The sequence below is a fragment of the Trichosurus vulpecula genome, chromosome 2 (assembly GCF_011100635.1).
Source record: "Trichosurus vulpecula isolate mTriVul1 chromosome 2, mTriVul1.pri, whole genome shotgun sequence".
NCBI classification, from domain to species: Eukaryota; Metazoa; Chordata; class Mammalia; order Diprotodontia; family Phalangeridae; genus Trichosurus; species Trichosurus vulpecula.
In genome coordinates this window covers 371,401,435-371,424,699 of record NC_050574.1, presented here as the reverse complement: position 1 = coordinate 371,424,699, position 23,265 = coordinate 371,401,435, and the positions used below count along the sequence as shown (strand labels likewise).

The 23,265-nt window shown below is 37.7% G+C and overlaps 1 pseudogene; it reads right to left on the bottom strand.

Moving 5' to 3' along the window:
• Window positions 1-1,193: 1,193 nt before the first annotated feature.
• LOC118837197 lies at window positions 1,194-16,751 on the bottom strand (annotated as a pseudogene).
• Window positions 16,752-23,265: the final 6,514 nt, after the last annotated feature.

Genomic DNA, 23,265 nt, shown 5'->3' with positions numbered 1-23,265 from the left:
TAGTTGTGAAACAAAAGATGATATTCTTTCAGTAAAGTAAAACAAATATAAAGTTCAGTTAAGGGTTTTGATTTACCAAGTAGAATAGTAGTAATGTTAATGAGGATACACTCTTGAAGGGAAGATTTATCTTCCAAGAAAACTGTGACATCTCTCTCCTTTTCTTGGTTTGGTTGATAGTAAATAATAGTCACTTTATCTCTCTTCCTTAAATTTTTTTTTTATTTGAACCTAACACCCACAAAAGAAGCATCACATTTAAGGATACAAATGTAGCATATGTTTTCATATGACTATCCCTAATCCCCCTCACACTGATAAGTTGAGTCCCAAAAATCTGGCTCCTCCATCCCTTCAGGGTTGCTAATAGGCTCCCCCTGGTTTGCTTCCCACTATGATTGTCAATTGATATCAATTAGTCAGCCAGAGTTAATTAGCTTCCAGAAAGACTATCTACTATGGTAGATGGTGGAAAACAACCCCCTCAAAATCTGTGATACCCTCTCCCACCAGTACATAGAGTCTGGGGGAAAGTGGACCCAAATTTATTGAGCACATGTGGCAAACAAATAACTCACAATTCCTGGAAGTCCTTTAGCTGGAGTCCTCAAGATGTTCCCCTTAGGTTTAGTGCAGGGTTTTTTTGGAGAGAGTGGGGGTAGAGAGTACTGGGCTGTTTGCAGAGCTGTGAATCTGTCTAGTTAGTCCTTGGCTCCTAATGCAGTCACCACTATGACACTGATGGGAAGATGGGAAGTACAGCATCCTCTGGATCCTATGAAATTTACAAAGTCCTCTGGTTAAGGTAGGGGAGAGGAGGCTGAGGCCAGAGAGCTTCCTCTGCCCCCAAGCAGTTCCTTCTCAGGGAGGTTGACTTTGAATGCTGTCTCCTGATTCACTGTCCCCTTGAACTTCTGTGTGGTGTCACCACCATTGATCAAGGATGTTTTTGTACTAAAGTCTTTGATATAGCTATATTCTCATTTGGATAAGGAACAAGGACTTTGCATTATATAACTTACTTTAAGTGGGATAGAATAATTAATTATTTAGGTTGACCTCCACTATTAGACAAAGAATAAAAAAGAGGATTTTTTTTGAAGGGGCACATGGTTATTTATTTTATGAACTATGAAGCAGTGAGAAAGAAGAGCACACTTGGGACCTAGAAGGAGCCATCCCCCTCCCCAGACTCAGTTTCCTGACAAACACATATTACAAGCCAACAAATAGAGAACATAGCTTGGGGTGTGTAGAGGGGGAGCTGTGCTTGCTCTGATGTGGTGGATAATGTCCTGGATAGCTTCTCAGGTGCTATCCTGGCCCCTGATGTCTGGCGGTGCATATTTGCATTGTCCATTAATGTCAGGACAGCATTATGCATTGATGTAGCATATGAGTGGAACATCAGATGACCCAGCATCATGCAGCTGGCTAAAAGGGTGGTCGTGCGGTTAGCAGTGTTCTTATTGGTGATGCTTTTGTGTTCTGGGTTGCCATCTCAAAAACTACATATACATGTCCATAATTTGCTCCAGCCACAAGACCTTGGCCCTCAACTAGCCTGGCACAGACATTGTTGATGATGTTGCCATAAAAATTGGGCCTCACCTGACATCAAACTGCTAGGGCTGAGATAGTACTTGCATTGTGGTATTGTCCATGATCATACTCTCGAAATTGGTGTTTGGAAAGCCTGAAACCATGTCCTTACAGCACTGGAGGCAGGGGTCATTTCCCAGTTGCAAGATGGCTTCTTGTGCCCAGTTCCCTGGGGCCATCTGTATAGCACACTCACCAATGTGCAGAGACTTGGCCTCACTGATGATCTTCAAGGTCTCCACTACACCTGATAAACTCTCATGTTCTAAGCTGCTATACTCTCCCTCTGTGTTCTCCCCAACAGCGAGGATGTCTGTATCTTTGTGGTGAGAAACTATGCCTGGCACTTTTACAGTGGGTGACGTTGGCATAGAGGTTTAGGCTAATGTGAAGAATGTTGTTACTGGACTTATCGGATGGTGGCAGATTGTGGTTGGTTTTGATGTTTCTGCATGTTTGTATTGGATGGCCATGATGGCATTGCAGATGTCTTCCTCATCAACATTAGAACTCATCTGAACCTCTTCAAAATCCATAGGCACACAGACATACTGTCCTATTGATGATTTTGATGTGGTAATGTCCTAGGTAGCTTTTCTTGACTTGATTCATGTTAAACCAAGGAATGTATCCTCTCTTAAATTTTTTTTTAAGCAAAGGATATTTCCTCTATTAATATAATTACTTCTCCATTATCACTGGAGAAATCATTCTCACTTATTCATTCTGACTGGTGAGGGGAGGGAGATACACACACCCACATCCACCCCCCCCCCCCACTTTCTAATGGTCCACAATTCAAGAGAATGATGGAGGTTAAGATTACCAGCCACTGTTCAAACTTTAATTCCTAATTTTTATAACACAACAGGAGCTTTCGTACTATATGTTTCCACAGCGGCATGACCTTCAGGGACTCATTTTTCCTTTCCGGGCTTCACTTTTATCATCTGTTCGATAGACATTATAGTCCCTGACCTGTCTACTTCACAGGAATATCGTGAACACCACGTAAATCAGTGAAATATAAGCTCTTAAGAGTTCCTAGTTAAGTATGTTCAGAACTTGTTGAGTGGTGGGCCAAAGAGCTTTGTCAGTAGTGAAAGATGTGTCTGGTAGAGTAACCCAGAACATTGGCCTGAAAGGATTCAACAGGATGTGTAACGGTCTTAAAGTCAGGCCATATGAGAATCAGTCAAAGGAACAAGGAACTTAGAAAATAGAAAGCATAGAAGATTATGTTGTTTTTATTTAGATTTTTGAAGGGCTGTTAAATTGGAAGACACTAGAAGCTGTCACATGTAAAGTTGCATAGAGGTGGATTTAGGCCCCATATAAGGAAACACTTCCTAACAGAGCTATCATAAATGGAATGTGCTGTCTTGGTAATTGATAATAATCTCATTAAAGTTCTTCAAGGAAAGGCTAGATGACCACTTGCTAGGAATACTAAAAGGGGATTCATGTTCACTTGGAGGTTGGCATATGTTCTGTGGGATCCTTTCTGACTCTTGAGAGTCAGTGATCTCTAAAGGAATATTTTCTTGTTTTGTGATTTTTAAAAATTTTACTTCTAATTTTATGGATCATTTTTTGGTCTTGTGGGTTTAAAAGAGTTCTTTTGCTTATGTTTTCCTTATTGATTACTAATTTCATTTCATTAAGGTCCGTAACAGAAGTACTTTAAGATTTTTCATTGTGTTTTAATTTTTTTTAATGTCTTAGAGCATAAGTTGCTCTTAGTTGTAAAAGTTCCCTATGTGTTTGAAAAGTTAATCAGCATTTATTTCATTTCAAGTTTCTCAATGTGTTTTTCAAATTTAGGTTTTTTTTAAAATATCTATTCAAATCTTTTAATTCCTTACTTATCTTTCTGTTTATATTTTTATCTGCTTCTCATTTAAGGGTATTATACTATGAACTCCCAACTGACTTTTGCTAATTTGTGTAGATAAAGTGGAAGGAAAATAGTATGTGCTTAGCAAGAAAAGATTGAATGTGTTAAAAATTCAGTAAAGCTCTGAATTCAAATGAGAAATTTGGGGACGTTGTTGATATTTTTAATTAAGTTTTCCAAATAAATTTATAAAACCCCCACAAAAATTCCCCATCTGGTTTATTTGGTAAACTCACTTTGTGTTGGGGTTGTATTTTATTGTTACCATTTATGTTTTATAAAATCTTTGGAAATGGCTCTCAATTATCTCTTCATTATCTTTTGCATATTTTGGATAGTTATAATTCCTCCTGATGACAGTGAGAAATGTTACTGTTCTTTGTAACACTTTTCTTATTCCCTTCTTTTTTATTATTTTTTTTTTAGAGTTTATGCTATGAAATAAAAGATGAAAATCCAGCTTTTCTACTTCCCAGTCAGGTATGATCTTTGCTCTTTGTTATTTCAAGTTAGTTGAAAGTTGCTCTTAAATCCTTGGGCTTGCCAAATAGATTGGTAACACACTGTGAGTATTATCTTTTCATGTGTATGTAAAAACCCTCCATGTGGATGAAAAAAATGCAAAACCATCAAAATACTCTGTGTGTGTGTGTGTGTCTGTGTTTGTGTGTGTTTGTACTTGCACACAGACAAGGTATTCCCAAAGTCTTACTGCAGTTGTAAGTGTTAGTAGCTAGAATAGAGAATTACCGTAGACAACTGGAAACTTAAGTACTGTTATCTTGCTGTTAACTGTTCAGAAGAGTTGTCCATTTGAGCATTCAAGTGCAACATGTTAAACCTAAGGGTTATTGCCACTGAGACTTCCTTAAGCCTTCTTGCCTTGAATCAGGGATCTAGGACCAAGTCAGCCCTGACTAGATCTTATATAAGAAGCCAAAGGCATTGGGATTATTAGTTGTCAATAAACATGTATTAAGCTCTTACTATGTGCTATGCACTCTACTCTGCTAAGCACTGATGATATAAAGGCAAAAGACAATCACTACCCTTGAGTAGCTCACAATTAAATGGGAGAGATAGCATGCAAATAACTATGAACTGACGAGGCACATACAGGATAAATAGGATATATTCAGTAGAGGCGATGCACTACAATTAAGAGGAATTGGGAAAGACTTCTTGTAGAAAGTGGGGCTTCACTTGGGACTTGAAAGAAGCCAGGGAATCTAGGAAGCAGAGATGAGGAGAGAGAGTCCCAGTCATGAGAGAAAGACAGTTAAAATGCCCAGAGTCAGCAGGTAGAACGTCTTATTCTAGGATGAGCAAGGATGCCAGTGTTGTGGGATCAAAGGGTACATTGGGGGAAAGGCATAAGAAGGACAAAGACTAGAAAGGCATATGTTTGAGGCTTGGTTATGAAGAGATTTGAACATCAAATAAAGGACTTTATATTTAACCCCAGAGGCAACAGGGAGCTATTGGAGTTTATTGAGTAGGGGTGACATGTTCAGACTTGAACTTTATGAAAATCACTTTGGTGGCTGAGTAGGGGATCAGTAGGAATGGCAGAGACTTGTGGCAGGCAGATCAACCAGTAGGCCATGCCAATAGTTCAGTTATGAGCAAGTGAGTAGGAAATGTACCAGGGTAGTGGCAGAATCAGAGGAGAGAAGTTGGTGAATTTGAGAGTTGTTACAAAGGTAAAATCAACAGGCCTTGGCAACAGACTGGATATGAGGAGGCCACCTAGGTTCTGAATCTGGAAGACTGGGAGGATAGTGATGCCTTTGACAATAACAGGGAAGAGGAGGGAGTGTGGGGGCAAAGGTAATGAATTTAGTTGAGTTTAAGATATTTACAGGACATCTAGGTTGAGATGTCTAATAGGCATTTGTAGATATGAGACAATCAGCAGAAAGGGTATGGTACTGTAATGGCAAGTAAAGTGGGACTTTTTGTTGTCTTTTGTTGTTTTTCTGTCTTTTGCTTTGGAATGCTTTTTAGCACTAAGGCAATCAAATGCTTTTGAGTCTTGACTTTGTTTCAATCAAGAGTTTTTGATAATCTGCTTAAGTCATTGGAAGGCTTAGGTCACATGGGTTTGAGTCACATGGTTGTGACACCCTCTGACCCTGAAGAAGTATATATATATATATATATATATATATATATATATATATATATATATATATATATATATATATATATATATATATATATATGTATACATATACTCTGAGGTTAGCATTTTGCTTGGGGCTCACTCACTGGAAGATGTTGTGTGATTTGACCAAACGAGACTCTGGGTAGCCATTGGAGCCCCTGACTTTGAAAAACCCAGATGTTAGGGGCAGCTAGGTGGCACAGTGAGTATAGCACTGGCCCTGGAGTCAGGAGGACCTGAGTTCAAATCCTGTCTCCAATACCTGACACGCTTACTAGCTGTGCGACCTTGGGCAAGTCACTTAACCCCAATTGCCCTGCCTTCCCCCCTCCAAAAAATAATAATAGTAATAAATAAACAAACAAAAAAAGAAAAACCCAGATATTGGTGCTTCTCTCTCTGGTGACTATGTATGTAATGTCTTGGTCAGACAGTTAGAAGGCTGTCTGTTGATATGTGTTATTTTGCTCAGTTTATATAATTTCTGCTTGTGTTTTCTCTGAAGTTCAAGGTGCTGACTTTTCCCCCTGAACTAAGTGAATTATATATGTGTGTTTAATTAAAGTAAGATTGTTAACTCCTTAAAATTACTTTCCTTAGAAAAGTAAATCAAAGAATGTGCTCTAGCAGCCCTTCTGTGTGCGGGTATTACTGGCCTTACACAGCCACAGTAGCTGCAAATAACATTGTTGTTACAGGTACATAAGTAGATTTGAGAATCATTAGCATAGAGCCGATAATTGAATCTATAGCAGCTGATGAGATCACCAAATGAAATAGGATAGAGGGAGAAGAGGCCCCTGGACTAAACAGTTAGTAGGCATGACCTGGAGGAAGACCAGCAAAGGAGACGGAGAAGAAGCAGTCATATAGCTAGGAGGAGAACCAGAAGAGAATAGTGTAAAAAAAAAAAAACCTAGGAAGAAGACAATATTAAGGAGAAGAAGGTGACTGACAGTGTCAAAGATTGCAGAGGGATCAAGGAGGATGAGGGAATGAGAAAAGACCACTAGATTTAGCTACTGATATTATTAGTAATCTTGAAGAAAGCAGTAGTGGTTAAATGGTGAAGTTGGAAGCCACACTGTAGAGTTAAAAGGAGAGTGAGAGGAGAAGTAGAGGCATCTGTTTTAGACAGCCTTATCAAGTTTAGCTACAAAATGGAGGAGAGATATGAGATGATAGTTACTGAAATAGATAAGTCAAGTGAGAGTTTTTTGAGAATGAGGGAGACATGAATGTGTTTATATTAGTGAGGATGCAGCAAGTAACACAGAGAGATTGAGGATAAGTGAGAGTGAGGATGATAGATCAGGGCTCTAGAGAAGGATTGGAATGGAATTACTTGTGCCTGTAGAGGGCTTAATCTTCAGAAGAAGAAAGCCCACCTCATCATGTGAGACAGGTTAAAGAGGAGAGGTGGCAGAAGGCAATAGGGTGGCATGAAATGATGAGGAAGGGAGAAAAGAGAGCTCTTGTCAAATGGATTTAATTTCATTTTATTTTAAAAAATATATGAGACAAGGTTCTCAGCTGAGAGGATGAAAGAAGGGGGAGGTTGGGTTTGAAAATTTGGCAGATCTACTATGGCTTGTGAAAGTAAGAAATAGAGAGGATTTCAGCACAACACCTAGGTTTTGAGTTTGAGAGACTGGAAGGATGGTGAATTCACTCAACAGTATTAGGGAAGTTTGGAAGAGGGGGTAGTTTAAGGGCAAAGATACAAAGTTCTGATTTGGACGTGTTGAGTTTGAGCTTTCCAAGAGACATCGATTTTGACATATCTGAGGTGCAGTTGAAGATGCCAAATAGGAGTTCAGGAGAAAAATTAGGGACAATACATAGATCTAGGAGTCATCCATATAAAAATGATAATTGAATCTATGAGTTGATGAGGTTACCAAGCAAGATCATATAAAAGGAGAAAATAATAAGGTCTAGTACAGAACTTTGGGGTATACCCATGGTTAGTGGGCATGACCTGGAAGAAGATCCAGTAAACGAGACTGAGAAGGAGTAGTCAGACAAGTAGAAGAAGAACCAGAAAAGATCAGTGGCATTAAAACCTAGAAGAAAGTCAACAGTGTAAAAGCCTACAGAAAGATTAAGAAAGGTAAGGATTATGAAAAGGCCATTAGATTTGGCAATTCAGAGGTCATTAGTAACTTTAGAGAGAGCAGTTTCAGTTGAATGATGAGGTCAGAAACTAGACTGCAGAAGGTTTAGGAGAGGAAGAGGAGGCAGTGCATATACATAACTTCATCCAGAAGTTTAGCTGAAAAGACAAGGAGAGGTATAAGATAGTATCTAGGAGGCATGTCTGGGTTGTTAGTTTTTTTCTTTTTAAGGAAACTGATGCTTGTTCTTCAACAAGTTAACATGTACACTCTAAATATAGTTTCTCTGCAAGTGGGACCTTGGATCCCTAGTGACTTTTATAAAAAAGATGTTTAATAAATGTTTACTGTTTTGAACTGAACATGGGGTTAGTAACAGCTCTTCAATCAGCAAAGCTCATACCAGTAGGATAGTTGTCTACCAGAACTCCAACCAAAGGCAAACTTATGGTGGCATTGCTTTGATCTAAACCAGGGTTGGTAATCAAAACATGCTCTAGAATAGACCACTTGGGGGAAATGCTTTAAGTTTTCTGCTTCTTGGCCTGATTCACCACTGAGATCCTTGAAGAAAGCAACACATTTAGAGAAGACTCTGTTAGGACCCTAAGTGATTCATATCAGGATCTGATCAGACAAGGCCCCAACATTCCACCCAGAAGTGTACAGAGCTTGCCTCTAACATAGAGTCCCAATTCAAAAAGTAAAGCTGGAAGAAAGAGTAAATAAAAAAAAATTCCCACCATAAGCAAGTTATTATGGAGCCAAAGATGCTAAAGACAAGAACCCAGAAGAAGAGACTAACTCTACAACATCCACAAGCAGTGGCTCAAACGAAAACACATTAGCAACAAAGACAACTAAAATTCTTGGGATAAAAGAAGCAGAAACTTGAAAATTGTATTATAAATGAAATGTGATAGAAGAAAAATTCAAAAACAAATGGGAGCTCCAAAGGAAAGACTGGGAAGGAGAATTAATGCCTTAGTATAAGAGATGCAAAATCAAATAACAAATTCCCTGAACACTGGTATGGACTAAACAAAGAAGTAAATTGACTATAATAATTTATAACAATAATAATGAAGTTAATAAATATAAAACATCAAAAGACTTAAGATATAGAGGAAAATGTAAGGTATCCACTATCAACATCCTACTATCCAGAAAACATGTCAAAGAGAAAAAAAATATATAAAAACATTGGAATGCCTGAAAGTTACAACCAAATAAAAACAACCCTTGATATTTCAAGAAATCATTAATGAAAATTGCTCATATATATTAGAAGCATATGGTAAAGTAACAATAGTAATCTTATGAAAGAAATCCCAAAATGAAAATGCTCAGGAATTTCAAAGTCAAAATCCAGAGCTTTTGGGTGAAAGAAGAAACATTGTAAGGAACCCACCTGCTCCACATAAAAAAAAAAAGTTCAAGTACTGAGAAACTCCAGTTAGCATCACACAAGACATGGCAGATACCCAATATAGGAACATAGGAGAGAAGCTTGGAATTCAATATTACAAAAGATATAGGCTCACAACTGATAATTTCCCAAGAAAACAGTTCTATCTTAGAGGATAAAGAGAGAACCTTTAATAAAATTAAGGAACATTCCTGATGTAACAACCAGAGCTGAATAGAAACTTTGAACTTCACAGGAGGCAAGAGAAACTTGGAAAGGTAAATATTTTTGACCAGTTAGAATGGATTGTACAAAGGTGAAGAGTTTACCTTTTAATAGGAGGGGAAGAATCACGTGTCCTCTCAGAAGCTTACATCTTTTGGGAGTCATAGAGGGAGGTCTTGGAAATGGTTTTGTTATGTTTTGATGCTCTTAAGGAAGAAAGGAAAGGGAGGGAAATAAAATACATTAGGGAAGAAAAGGGTTGCTTTATTGTCTTATTTAAGGATGCACACATACACAGACTTTGGTTTAGATATACACCACTGAGCCATGAAATAGGAGAAATATGGGAGAGGGGATGGAGAATAAGAGAGAAAGTAGAATGAGGTAGAGATTAGTCATAAGCAAAACAATTTCCAACTTTGTGGTGTATATTCTGAAGTGGAGTTTAAAAGGAAACAAAAAGTAAGAATCTTTGGGGTCTAGGTAAGGAAAAAAAGAAGGATGGGTGGGAGGAAGCAGATCTATTAAGCATAGATCATTAGTGTTGAGCACATTCCTCTCTCACCCCCTATTTTTTGTAAAGGGCAGGGTGGAATGAAGCAAAGAAGGGAAAAGGTATAGAATAGAATGGAGGATAATACACAGTTTATGATCATAACTGTAAGTATTAATGAGACAAACTTACCTATAAATAGAAGAAGATAGCAGAATGGGTTAAAAAGTATAATCCAACAATGTTATTTTCAAGAAACATATTTAAAATATGAATATTCACAAAGACTTAAAATTAGGAGCTATAGCAAACTTTACTATGTTTTGGCTGAATTAAAAAAAGTAGGATAGCAATCATAATAGCAGAACTGACACTTTGAAGATGATGTGTTTTTCTTAAAGCATCTTTTTTGAAAAGGGGTGCAAAAAAAGAAATTATTAAAAGCTGTTGAATAGGACTAGTTGAAGGGGAGGGGATGAAGGAAGAAACTTTTGTCAACTGAGAGGAAGAAAAGGGAGGAAGAATTATATAACTAGATAAAAGCAGGAGAGACAAAGGAACTAAAAAGCAAAACCCCAAAAGAAAAAGGATAACAAATGAAAGGAGGGGATCCAGGGTAGACAGCCAGTGGGAACAAGGCCACCTTAAAAAAAATTAGAAAAGCAACCGAAGGAACTTAGTATTGTATTTACAAGAGAATAGGAAAAAAAGTCATGACTTGAAAAAAATCCGGTATTAGAGACAAATGGAGAAAATATAAACCCAACTCTCATACTTTAAATGTGAATGGATTAAACAATCCAATAAAATGGAAAAAAATGACAAATTGGATAATAAAACCTTACAATATGTTGCTTATATGAAGTATTTTTCAAAAATAAAGACATTACATAAAATAAAAGTGAGGGGATAGAGAAACTATGCAACTATGTATCAAGTGAATCCAAAAAAGCAAGAGTTGCCATCATGCTATCGGACAAAGCAAAAACAAATAAAAATAACCAGAAAAATAAAGAAGGATAAACAAGAAAATTACATTTTTCTGAGAAGACCTGTAGACAGAAAACTAATGCTAATAATAAATTTATATATGCCAAAAGATATCAATAAAAACTTATTTTATAAAAAAGGATATTTTTGATACCAGATTGTATCAAAGATGAAAAAGAATTCACAAAAATTGATGACATAAAGGAAAATATTAGAAACTCTTTTGCCCAATTATATGCTAATAGACTTATAATTTAGATGAAATGATTAATATTTATAAAAGTTCATGATGCCCAGATTAATAGAAAAAGAAATGGATTGTTTAACCTTACATCAGAAAAAATTAATCTATTTATTAAGTTGCTGGACCAGACAAATCAATTCTGTCAAACTTTCAAAGAAAAATTGATTCCAATATTATGTAAACTTTTTGCAAAAAGATTCTATCAAATTTCTATGATACCAATATTATCTTGATAACTAAACCAGGGAGAGATAAAGCGAAGAAAAAAGACTATAGACCAATATCTCTATAGGATATTGACATGTAAATATTAAATAAAATACTAGCAAAGAGGGGAAAAGAACAGGGTAAAAACATTTTATAGCACGACCAGGTTGGATTTATATAAGGAGTTTAGGAGATTATATTAATAATTAAAACAATACAAAACCACATGATTATGTCAATAGATGTTGAAAAATATTTTGACAAAACCTAACTTTTTTTTGTTTAAAGAGCAAAGAACCTGGAACTTGCTTCTACTCCCTGGTTCAGATATTTTGCCAGTGTTTAGAATCACAGAACAAATATACATACAGACAGTCAATTCTTAACTTTGATGGGGGTGACATTCCTAAGAAACAATGCAAAAGTGAAACGTGAATACATTGAACCTATGGGAAATAAGCGGTTATGTTCCCATGACCACCAAAAACTGTAATCTTATGTTAGAGATTACTGAAAATGCATTTTTCTGCATACAATTCTTTGTAACAAAATATTAGTTATGATCATATATACTTTTCCTAATACAGTAACCATGAAATAACTCATAAAATACTGGGGAGAGGATAAGCAATGCCAAACAGGACAGGGAGAAGCAGGAGCTTCAATGTCAGAAAAACCCCAAGGTAAAAATGGAAAAGAAGAACCTGCCATCTCTAATCTCCCTTCCAGCTCTGTGGATGAACTGTTCTCTGAGGAAGAGCACATGCCTTGGGATAAGTCCCTGGTCCAGGTGAGAGGCTGCTCTGCCAGACCTGGCCTGGTGGCTCTCGCTAGGGCCAGGATACTCGGGAACCTGTAGCATGGGCCGCTTACAAGAGGTTAGGTGTGGCCACCATCTCACTTACCCACAAACTTAGCTGCTTTTCCATATTTTTCCCCAATTTTTTCATGCTGTACTTTCAACGTTATTTTAGCACTTCTGGAGCTGATTCACAAATACTTTTAGGAACACTTTCCTCTTTTTTGCATGTATAATGAATAGTTGATTTGCTAACACCAAACTTGTGGCAGACAGTGGCTGCAGACATTTGTTGGCAGCAGACATTCCAGCAAGTTTATCTAACACCTTTATTTTCTCACTAAGCCACATCAGTAACTTTGCATGTTTGGGCATAGAGTCCAAAGGACTTACACTATGCTTTAGAGGTATAATTGCAACACAACATTTGAGTTTTAAAGGCAAACAACAAAACTATGCAATGAATGAATGGGGAGCTCTTTACAGTAGTAGGGTAAAAGACTAGTGAAGTGCCTACTAGGATACCAGCCACCCCATAAACTTGAGAGCATTGCAGTTTTCGTTTTTTTCTTTACTTGCGCACAGCTGGGACTGTGCTTGATTGACAATATAAAAGTGAAAAAGAGGTTACTAATAAAATCAGGTGAATACTTGAAGTTGTAAAAATTAACTGCTTAAATATTGAGGATTAATTCTGTGTGTATATTTTTTCAAAATATATTTATATATTTGAATTTAAAAATTAGAACAGATGGAAAATCATATAGATTCAAAATGAAGAACTGGAAAAATCCATTATATGTTAGCTGAATCACAAAAAAGAGTTAGTCATGATTTCGCATGATACAATTAAAAGAGAAAAGTAGGGTCAGTATATTTTATGATATGTGATAGCTAACAGTTTTAATAAAAAAAACCAAATATACATCAACTGAATGGAATAACAAATTCTTAAAGGAAGAACTAAAATAAATAAAACCTTAGATATTGTGACTGACTAATCTAACGGAAAGATAAACTGAAAGGAAATTGCAGACTTAAAAACTGTTGGGATTACTAGATTTGATTGATCTATGGAGATTTCTGAATAGCCATCTAAGACAATGTGGATATTTCTTATGTTCCCATGAGAATTACCTAGAAACTGATCTTGCTCAAGGACACAACTCATAAATGAATGAATGAATTAACCAGTGTTTATTAAACTACCATGGTAAATGCTCAGGACACAAAGTAGAAAAGTGGGGGCAGCTAGGTAGTGCAGTGAATAGAGCACCGGCCCTGGAGTCAGGAGGACCTGAGTTCAAATGCGGCCTCAGACAATTGACACGTACTAGCGATGTGACCTTGGGCAAGTCACTTAACCCCAATTGCCCTGCCAAAAAAAACAAAGTAGAAAAGTGAGCCAGTCTTTACTTTCTAGGACCTCACATTGTAATAAGGGAGAATACATATATAAGAGGGTTTAGTTATGGAGTGGTTTGTTTGTTGTTTTACTTTCTTTTCAAAAGGGATCAAAATGACATCCCTACGTAGGGGTTAAGGTGTCTGATTGTGACAGATCAATATGAGCTCAGAAAGCTCTACCACAGGTTAGGCACAAATAGTCCTTAAAAACATTTGGGGTGGAGATGTCTCTAAAATTGTGCATCTCATGTTCCTTTTGAGCTACTGCAATTCTGCTTTGCTCATAGAGCATAGCACCTTCTTTGTTGCGGGCACACTGTGCTAGGTGGTCCTGTGCTGCCAGTATCTCCTGTGTCTCCCAATCAATTCCAAGGTTCTTTAGAGAGACCTTGAGAGTGTCCTTGTATTGCTGCTTCTTACCTCCATGTGAGTTCTCCATAAAATAGTCTTTTAGGCAGATGTATGTTTGGCATTCCAAAAATGTGGCCAGCCCATTGGAGTTGTGCTCTCTGCAATAGTTTGAATGCCTGGCAGTTCAGCTTGAGAAAGGGCTTCGGTATCTGGTACCTTATGTTGCCAGATGATCTTCAGAATCTTCCTAAAACAATCCAAATGGAAGCAATTCATTTTCCTGGCATACTGTCCCAGTTTCATGGGCGTACAGCAATGAAGTCAGCACAACAGTGCTGTAGACCAGCAGTTTTGTAGGCAGTCTAATACCTTTTCTCTCCCATGCTTTCCTTTGGAGCCTCCCAAACAATAAGCTAGCTCTGACAATACATGTGTTAACCTCATCATCTATGTGTACATTCTAGGAAAGTATATTGCTAAGGTAAGTGAACTTATCCACAGTATTCAAAATTGCTCCATTTGCTGCAATCAGTGGTTCAATGTATGGATGGTGTGGTGCTGGCTGGTGGAGAACCTGTGCTTTCTTGGTGTTAATTTTAAGCCAAAATTAGAAGAAGAAGCAGAGAATGAATCCATACTTTGTTGCATCTCATCTCCAGAGGCTGCATTGAGTGCACAATAATCTGTGAACAAAAACTCCCATACCAACTGTCCTTCCACTTTAGTCTTGACTTGTAGCCTTTTCAAGTTAAATTATTTATCGTCAGTGTGGTAGCTGACTTTGATGCTATTTTCATCCTCATTGAAGGTGCCTGACAATGTTGCTGAAAACATCTTGCTAAAAAACATAGGAGCAAGCACACAGCCTTATTTTATTCCACTGGTGTCTGGGAAAGTGTGAGAGCATTGTCCATTATCCAGAACGTGGGCAAAAATACTATCATGAAACTGACATGCAATACTGATGAACTTCTCTGGGCAACCAAATTTTGCCATAATTTTCCACAAGTTCTCGTGTCTGACAGTATTAAAAAGCCTTTATTAGATCTATGGACATTGTGTACAGATCCCATTTCTGCTCCTGGCATTCCTTCTATTGTCCAGCAGGAAACACCATATCAAGCACTCCTTGGCCCTTTCTGAAGCCACACTGGTTCTCAGATAGATGACCATCTTGTAGATGAAGGATCAACCTACTAAGGAGGATTCTGGCAAGAATCTTAGCCATCAATGACTAAGAAAGAGACACCCCCTTCCCCCCAATTTGTTGTCACAGGACTTTACTTTTATAGAGTTGGACAATAGAGGCATTCTTGAACTCCTGAGGTATAACCTCCTTTTGCCATATAACCCAGAAGATTTCAATCAGCTTTTGTATAAGCAGTGGACCCCTGCCTTGTAAACCTCAGCTGGAATAGGAGGCACCTAATGGCATTTAAAACCTCTTCTTCAGTTGGAAGTTTTGGCTAGACAGGGATTGACTTTAACCTCAGGTATCTTATCAGTGTTTTTGGCATTGGTTGATGATGATGTATTGAGAACACTATGGAAGTATTCACCTCACCACTCCAGGATCATTTCTTTATCACTAATCGATGTAGCTCCATCACCACTGAGTAGTTTAGATGCACCATAGATTTTTGGCCCATAAATAGCCTTCAAGGTTTTATAAAAGCGCTTTGGATTGTTACTATCAGCATAAAAATGAATTTCATCTGTCTTCTTACTGAGTCAAGAATCTTCCATCCCTCTTAAGCTTTGCTTTCACTTTACTTTTGATGGAGTTAAATGCTACCTTCTTAGAGGTGGAAGAACTATCCTGCTGGTAATCCCTGGGGAGTTCTCATTTTTCATTTAGCAGCTTCTGAATTTCCCCATCATTTTCATCAAGCCAGTCTTGAAGTTTGTGAGTCTTCTGTCCCCCGATGAGTAATTGCAGTGCTGTAACTAGATCTCTGAAAGCTGCCCACTCCTTTTCTGCTCCACTCTTGCCAACTGTGTGTTGTCTCAGCTTTCCCTCTAAGTTAGCAATAAAATGTTCACGCTCAGAGAAACTCTAACCTGTTGACATTAAGTCTTCTGGTAGTTGCTTTGGGCCTGCCGCTTTTGTTGAATGCAAATGTTTAACTTGGAAATGATAAGTCTATGCACTCTGTACCACACATTGCCCTTGTCACTTTTACATCCTGTCTGTCTCCTTACAATGACATAGTCTATTATAGTCAATGTTTGCTGTGAGGGTGCATCCTTGAGGTTTTCTTATGTTTAGCTAAATGAAAGACAGTGTTGGTGATGAGAAGGTAATGAGATGTATAAATCTTCAGTAGTAAGTAACCACTGCTATTGCTGTTTCTAACTCCATTTCTCCCAAGGACTCCCTGCCATGTCTGATAGTCTATGGCCTGCTCTGGTGTTAAAATCACCCAGAATTATAAGCTTGTCCTCTTTTGGCACATTGATGATGAGGATCTCTAGGTCTTCATAATATTTTTCTTTGACCTCATCAGGATTTGTCATGGTGGAAGCATATGAATTGATGATGGTGGCAGGGTGCTTTCCTACAGTTGGCAATTACATTATCATGAGTCTGTTGTTCACACCTTTTGGTAGGCATACAAGCTTGTTAACTAGAATAGTTTTGATTGCAAAACCTATACCAACTTCACAGTCTTCCTCTTCACTGCAGCCTCTCCAGGAAAACGTGTATCCATTTCCAGTTTCAGAAAGCTGGCCTTCATTTGCCAGCTTTGTTTCACTCAGAGCTGCTATTTTGTTATAATACCTCCTGAGTTCTCTTCCAAGAGCTGTTTGTCTTTCCATTCTACTGGATTTCTTGTTGTCCATAAGTGTGCACACATTCCATGTACCAATGATGAGTGGAATCATCTTTGCAAAAGTTTTCGGTTTTTTGTGTTTTACCCACACTGCCTCCCACACTAAGCAATCCAGGGTTGGGTGAAGCAGGACAATTTTTAGGGTGCCTTTTCTAGCTGCTTCCTCACATCAGGAGGTGAGCAGTGTGATTCTTTCAAAAGGCTGCTCAGACACCCAGGGGGCTGCCAAATCCCACTGCTCCTTCAGTCTAATGAAAAGACAACCTTATGGTCTGGGCTGCCTGTGTTCAGGGTTGTGACTACAGGTCCCAATGTATCTGCACCTGCTATTTTGTCACTTTCCTGTCAGCACAGGGCTTTGAGGTAGGTAGAAATTGGTAACGTGGTATGGGTGATGTCTTTTTTTAATGTTATTTATTTTTAGTTTTCAACATTCACTTCCACAAGTTTTAAGTTTTCTCCCCTTCCTTCCCCTCCCCCTCTCCAAGATGACATGCAATTCAATATAGGCTCTACATATACATTCCTATTAAACGTATTTTCATACCAGTAATGTTGTACAGAAGAATGGGAGTAATCACGAAAAAGAAAAACATAAAACAAAACAAGAAAATAGTCTGCTTCAGTCTGCATTCAGTCTCCATATTTCTTTCTCTGGATGTGGATAGCATTTTCCATCATGAGTCCTCTGGAATCGCTTTAGGTTCCTTCATTGCTGAGAAGAGCTAAATCTATCAAAGTCAGTCATCACACACTGTGGCTGTTACTGTATACAATGTTCTCCTGGTTCTGCTCAATTCACTCAGCATCAGTTTATATAAGTCTTTCCAGGTGTTTCTGAAGTCCACCTGTTCATCATTTCTTATAGCACAATAGTATTCCATTACATTCATATACTGTGGCTTTGTTCAGCCATTCCCCAGTTGATGGGCATCCCCTCAATTTCCAGTTCTTGGCCACCACAAAAAGAGCTGGCTGTAAATATTTTTGTACATGTAGGTCCTTTTCCAATTTTTATGATCTCTTTGGGATACAGCCCTAGAAGTGATTGGGTGATGTCTTTTGACTCACGCATAAATTGCATTTAAGTGAGTCACAGTTTCAAGAAGTCATTGGCCTCACTGTCTTCCAGAGTCATCAAAGTCCAGTGGCAAGACAAAAATCAAGACAACTGTCAATGGCTTGAGATGCAGAGGATGACTTTGGTATCTTTGGTGTCTAACCAAGCTCTAAGCACTCCATTAGTGTCTTCTTCAGCTGCCTCGATGGCCATTGGAACAAATTGTTCTCATCCACCCATTCCACTGGAGGAAGTCTTCACATGCTTGGGGTCCCCTTAACTTACTGATGGGTTTGAGAACCCTTGATTACCCTCAACTTCATTTAGTCTAACAATTTGCTGGGGTGTGGCTGCTGCACATGCTACAACTTCTTAGAGGCACAGGTGAGAGATGGGTAATTTAGGTGGAAACTAAAAGTGGAAAGTAGCCCTGAAAAGGACTTGGCAGCCCTCACACAAGAGGTACTGGTCTTCTCTGAACACACCCTAGTCCTTAGGATACTTAGCAATGGCAGATGGTCATTTATTTTGCTATAGGGTAAATTTGAGGTTAGGCTGACATACACATACATCTTCTTTAGTGTCTTTCAGATTGATCAAACCTTATCCATTTCTTTTTTTTAAATTAAATTTTATTTTCTTTAGTGAACAAAAATTCACCTTGTCTTCTTTCTACCTCCCTTCTTCCCCAATTGAAAAAGAACAAAATCCTTGTAACAAATATGTAAAATCAAGCAAAACAAATTACCACATTAGCTATGTTGAAAAAATATGTTTCAATCTGTACCCTAAAGCCATATTACCTCTCTGTCAGGTGGTGGGTTAGCATGTTTCATCATGAGTCCTCTGGAATCATGTTTAGTCATTGCATTGATCAAAGTTCTTAGGTCTTTCACAATTGTTTATCTTTACAGTGTTGTTGTTGTATAAATTTTTCTCTTGGTTCTCCTCACTTCACTCTGCAATAGTTTATAAGATTCTCCCAGGTGTTTTTGAAACCATCCCCTTCATTATTTCTTATAGCAAAATAGTATCCCATTCCATTCTTATGCCATAATTTGTACAGCGATTCTCTAATCTGTGGATAGTGCCTTAGTTTCTAGATCCTTGCTGCCACAAAAAAGTTGATACAATTTTTGTTTGTATAGTTGAGTCTTTTTTTTGTGATCTCTTTGGGGTCTAGTAGTGGTATCACTGGGTCAAAGTATATGCATAGTTTAGTGCCTCCATGGTTCTGTACCTCCATAGTTTCCAGTTGCTTTCCAGAATGGCTGGACAAATAGTTTTGGGCTAGTATTGCTGTTAGCTCTAGGAAATTGCTAATCAGTCAACAAACATTTATTGTCTGTTATGTTCTATGTATTGTATTAGGAACTAGGAATTAAAAAAATGAGTTCGTTCCTGCCCTCAAACTTACATTCTATTGGAAGAGGCATGTAGATATATATAAGTACATAAAATAAATACAAGATAAAATTTTGGGAGGACACTAGTTGCCGTGAAGATCCAAAGAGGCTTCATGTGGAAGGGGCACTTGAACTGATTCTCCAAGGAAATTATGGATCTAAAATGATAGAAGTGAGAAGGGAGTATTTTCCAGGCATAGGAAACAGGGTTCAATGTGAGGATCATCAAGAGGCCCGGACATGGGAAGGAGAACAATGTATAAAGCTGAAAAGGTAAATTAGGGCTGGTTGTGAAGAGCTTTAAATGTAAAGTGTAATTTTATATTTCTACCTAAAGCAGCCCTTGTAGTTTAACTTGGATGTGTTACTTAGTTCAGTAGAGATCGATTTGCTGTCACTATGCTTCTTTCCACTTGTCTTCCTGCATTCTCTCACTTTGTGACCTCATTACCTCCCATGGGTTTAATTATTATCTCTGTGCACCTGACTTCCAAAATGATATATGCATCCCTAACTTGTCTCCTGAATTCCAGGGCCCAATCAATAACTACCTATTGGACATTTCAAACTGAATACTTCATATAGATTTCAAATTCACCATGTCTAAAATGGAAGTCATTTTCTTTGCCTCTTCCCCAATCTAAACTCTCTTCTGAACCTTCCTGTTTCCTTTAAAAGGAAGGCTTTAAATCTCCCAGATATACAACCTTGGCATTATCTTTCAATTTCCATTTTCCCTTACCCCACATATCCAATTAATTGCAAAATTTGGAAGGCAGCGTGGTGGAGTGGAAAGAACAGTGGTATTGGAGTCAAGAGCTATGTTCAGATTCCACCTCCAACACCTAATCTCTATATAACCACAGGCAAATAATTTAACCTCAATTTCCTCATCTATAAAATGAAGTGGCCTTGAACTAGATGGCTTCTGAGATCTCTTCCAACTCTATAACCATAATCCTTACTGTTTAATCTTCCACAATACCTCTCATATCCACTCCCTTCTCAGTACTCATTTGCTACTCTCTTGGTTCAGGCCCTCATCACCTCTTATCTAGACTATTGTCATGGCCTTCTAATTATTCTCCCTGACTCAAATCTCTCCTCTCTCAAATACATCCTCTCCATAGCTGCCATTTTTCCTTAAGCACAAATCTGACTCTGTCTCTTTTCTATTCAGTGAACTTCACTAGCTTCATATTACCTTGAACTTCTCTGTTCCCTTTGCAACCTAGTCCTAACCTACCTTTCCAGCCACTGTGTATATTATTCCCCTTTCTGCAATATATAGTCTCATCAAACTAGCCTTCTTGTTCTTCCTCATATGGAACATCCCATCTTTCAACTCCATGATTTTATACTGGCTGTAACCTATGCCTAGAATGAACCCCCCTCTCACCTCTGCTTTGTAGAATTCCTAATTCCTCCGGATTCATCTCAAGCACCACTTTCTATGTGACCTTTTTCCTTTTTCCCAATTGCTAGTGCCTTCCCTCTCTAAATTAACTTTATTTATTTTCTATTTATTCTGTACATATGCAGTAGGTGGTGTTAGTTAACAAGGCAAGGTAAGCTGCCAGTGAGCTAGGGAAGGAGAAAATTACTTTAACCCTGTAGAGATAACTTTATTTCAGTTCTCTTTTCCCTGGGGAAGGGCAAGTAGAGACCTTCCATTCAAATCCTACCCACCGAGAATGACAACTGTCAATTTGAAAATGCAAGTAAATTCATGCATCATGCCCTCACGACCTGCCACTTTCTCAGCAGCTTAAAACTGATATTTAGAAGCATCTGAATCCTGACTTAATATACTGGGTTTCTAGGATATATTAACATTCTCTCTCTCTCTGCTTTTATAGCCCTAAGTCCACAAATGAGCTTTCTTGGATCAAACCTTTCATCTCTAGAGAGTAAATTATGCTTTCTCCCTTCTTGTCTCCCTATCTGAAAGCTTTAAATAACATATACATAAGTTCTTCTGGCCAACAGAGTTTTATAGCAGGCAAATGAAATCTAAATGGAAAGCAATTGATATAGAATTAAAAGCTAGAATGCCTGGCCAACTGGAAGAGCCCCTCACCTCACAAATGGCTTTGCTAGGAAACAGAAGACCTCTGGTCCCCCCGACCCCACATTAGTCCGTTTCCTATGGCCATCTTTCACTGTCTTATTAATGTAGATTCCTGGTGCTACCACTCTGGATCCCATTGGAACAGCAGAGAGTCAGTCTAGATTTTCTTTCTTATTTTTTAAAAAAAGTTTTACAACTTTTATTGATTTGTTTTGATTTTGCATTACAAACATTTGTACTTCCCCCTTCATGAGAAAGTAAAAACAGTTACTCATCTTGACAGTGCATACAACCTTTCACATCTTTAGCAACCCCCCCCATTAAAAAAATTACATATCAATTTTCTTTCCCCCCCTCCCATTGGGAATGAAAAGAAACAAATTATTTGTTACAAATATGCATAGTCAAGTAAAACAAATTCACTCAGTGACTGTATTTTTAAAAAAAGGTGCCATTCTATACTGTTAATCTATCATCTTTCCATAATGGATAGCATGTTTCATCATTGATCCTCTGGAATCATGAATGGTCATTGTATTGATCACAGTTCTTATAGTTTTCAAAGTAATTTGTTTTCACAGTGTTGCCATTCCATAAATAATTCTCCTGATTCTTCTCATTTTATTTTTTATCAGTTTATAAAATTCCTCAAAATTGTTCATTTTTATAATATTGTATAGTATTAATATTTATTCTGGTTGTATTTATTTCACTCTATATCTACCAGTTCATACAGATCTTAATCATCTATTTCCTTATTTCTTAGAGCACAACAATACTCTGTTATATTCATACACTACAGTTTATTCAGCCATTTCTCAATGGGTGGATATCTCATTCTTTGCCACCCAAAAAGAAGTACTATAAATATTTTTTGTACATAAAGAATCTTTTCTTTTGGTATAGTGCTAGCAGTGATATAGTTGGGCCAAAGGACACACACTGTTTAGTAACATTTTTTACCTAAGTCCAAATTGTTTTCTCTATGGTTGTACCCATTCATAGGTCCACCTACCTTGTATGGATAAGAAAGCTCCAAGTGGGTCACGTCATAAACAAATTAGAGAAACATGGGGAAAAATTACCTATCAGATCTCTGAACAGGAGAAAATGACCAAACAAAAGATAGAGGATCATAGATAAAATGGATAATTTTGATTATATAAAATTTAAAAGCTTTTGAACAAACAAATTTAATAAAGCTAAGACTAAAAGGGAAACAACTGGAAAACAAATCTTTATAGAAAATTTCTCTGGTAAAGGTCTCATTTCCAAGATGTATAAGGAACAGATTCAAATTTATAAGAAAGAGAGCCATTTCCCAATTGATAAATGGTCTAAGATTATGAACAAAGAATTCTCAGGAAAGAAACTCAGATTATCAATAGCTATATGAAAAATGCTCCAAGTGCATTAGAGAAATGCAAATTAGAGCAGTTCTCAGAATCTACCTCATGCTCATCAGATTGACAAAGATGGCAAAAATAAGAAAAAATGACAAATGTTGGAGGAACTATGGGGAAAAACCTAGACTTTTCTCTCAGTGTGCCACTTTCTCTCATGTCTGCTGTCAAGTCCCTTCTTCCTTCTGACTTGACTCTTAAGTCTCCTTTTCTTGCTTGGGAGATAGAAGTTATCTTCTTCCAAGTCCCTCTCTGCCCCAAAAGGTAGACTACACTTATGTACATACAAGTTGTCTCCCATGATAGAATGTAACCTACTTGACTGTTATATTTTTGATTTTGTATCTTTGCTGCCTAATATCCCTTTCATACAATGTGTTTTAAAAATTCCTATTGATCTAATGGCTTTAATTCATTTCTTTCAAAATCCTGGTAGGAATCTACTATTGCTCAGACCCAAACCCAAGTCAGGAATTTGCAAATCTCAGACTAAGGGGGCTACAGCCATACTTTTCTCTAAATCAGACCACTTTGGGAGCACTGGAAACTTGCAGGTCCTTGGCCTGAGCTCTCCCTGAGATCCT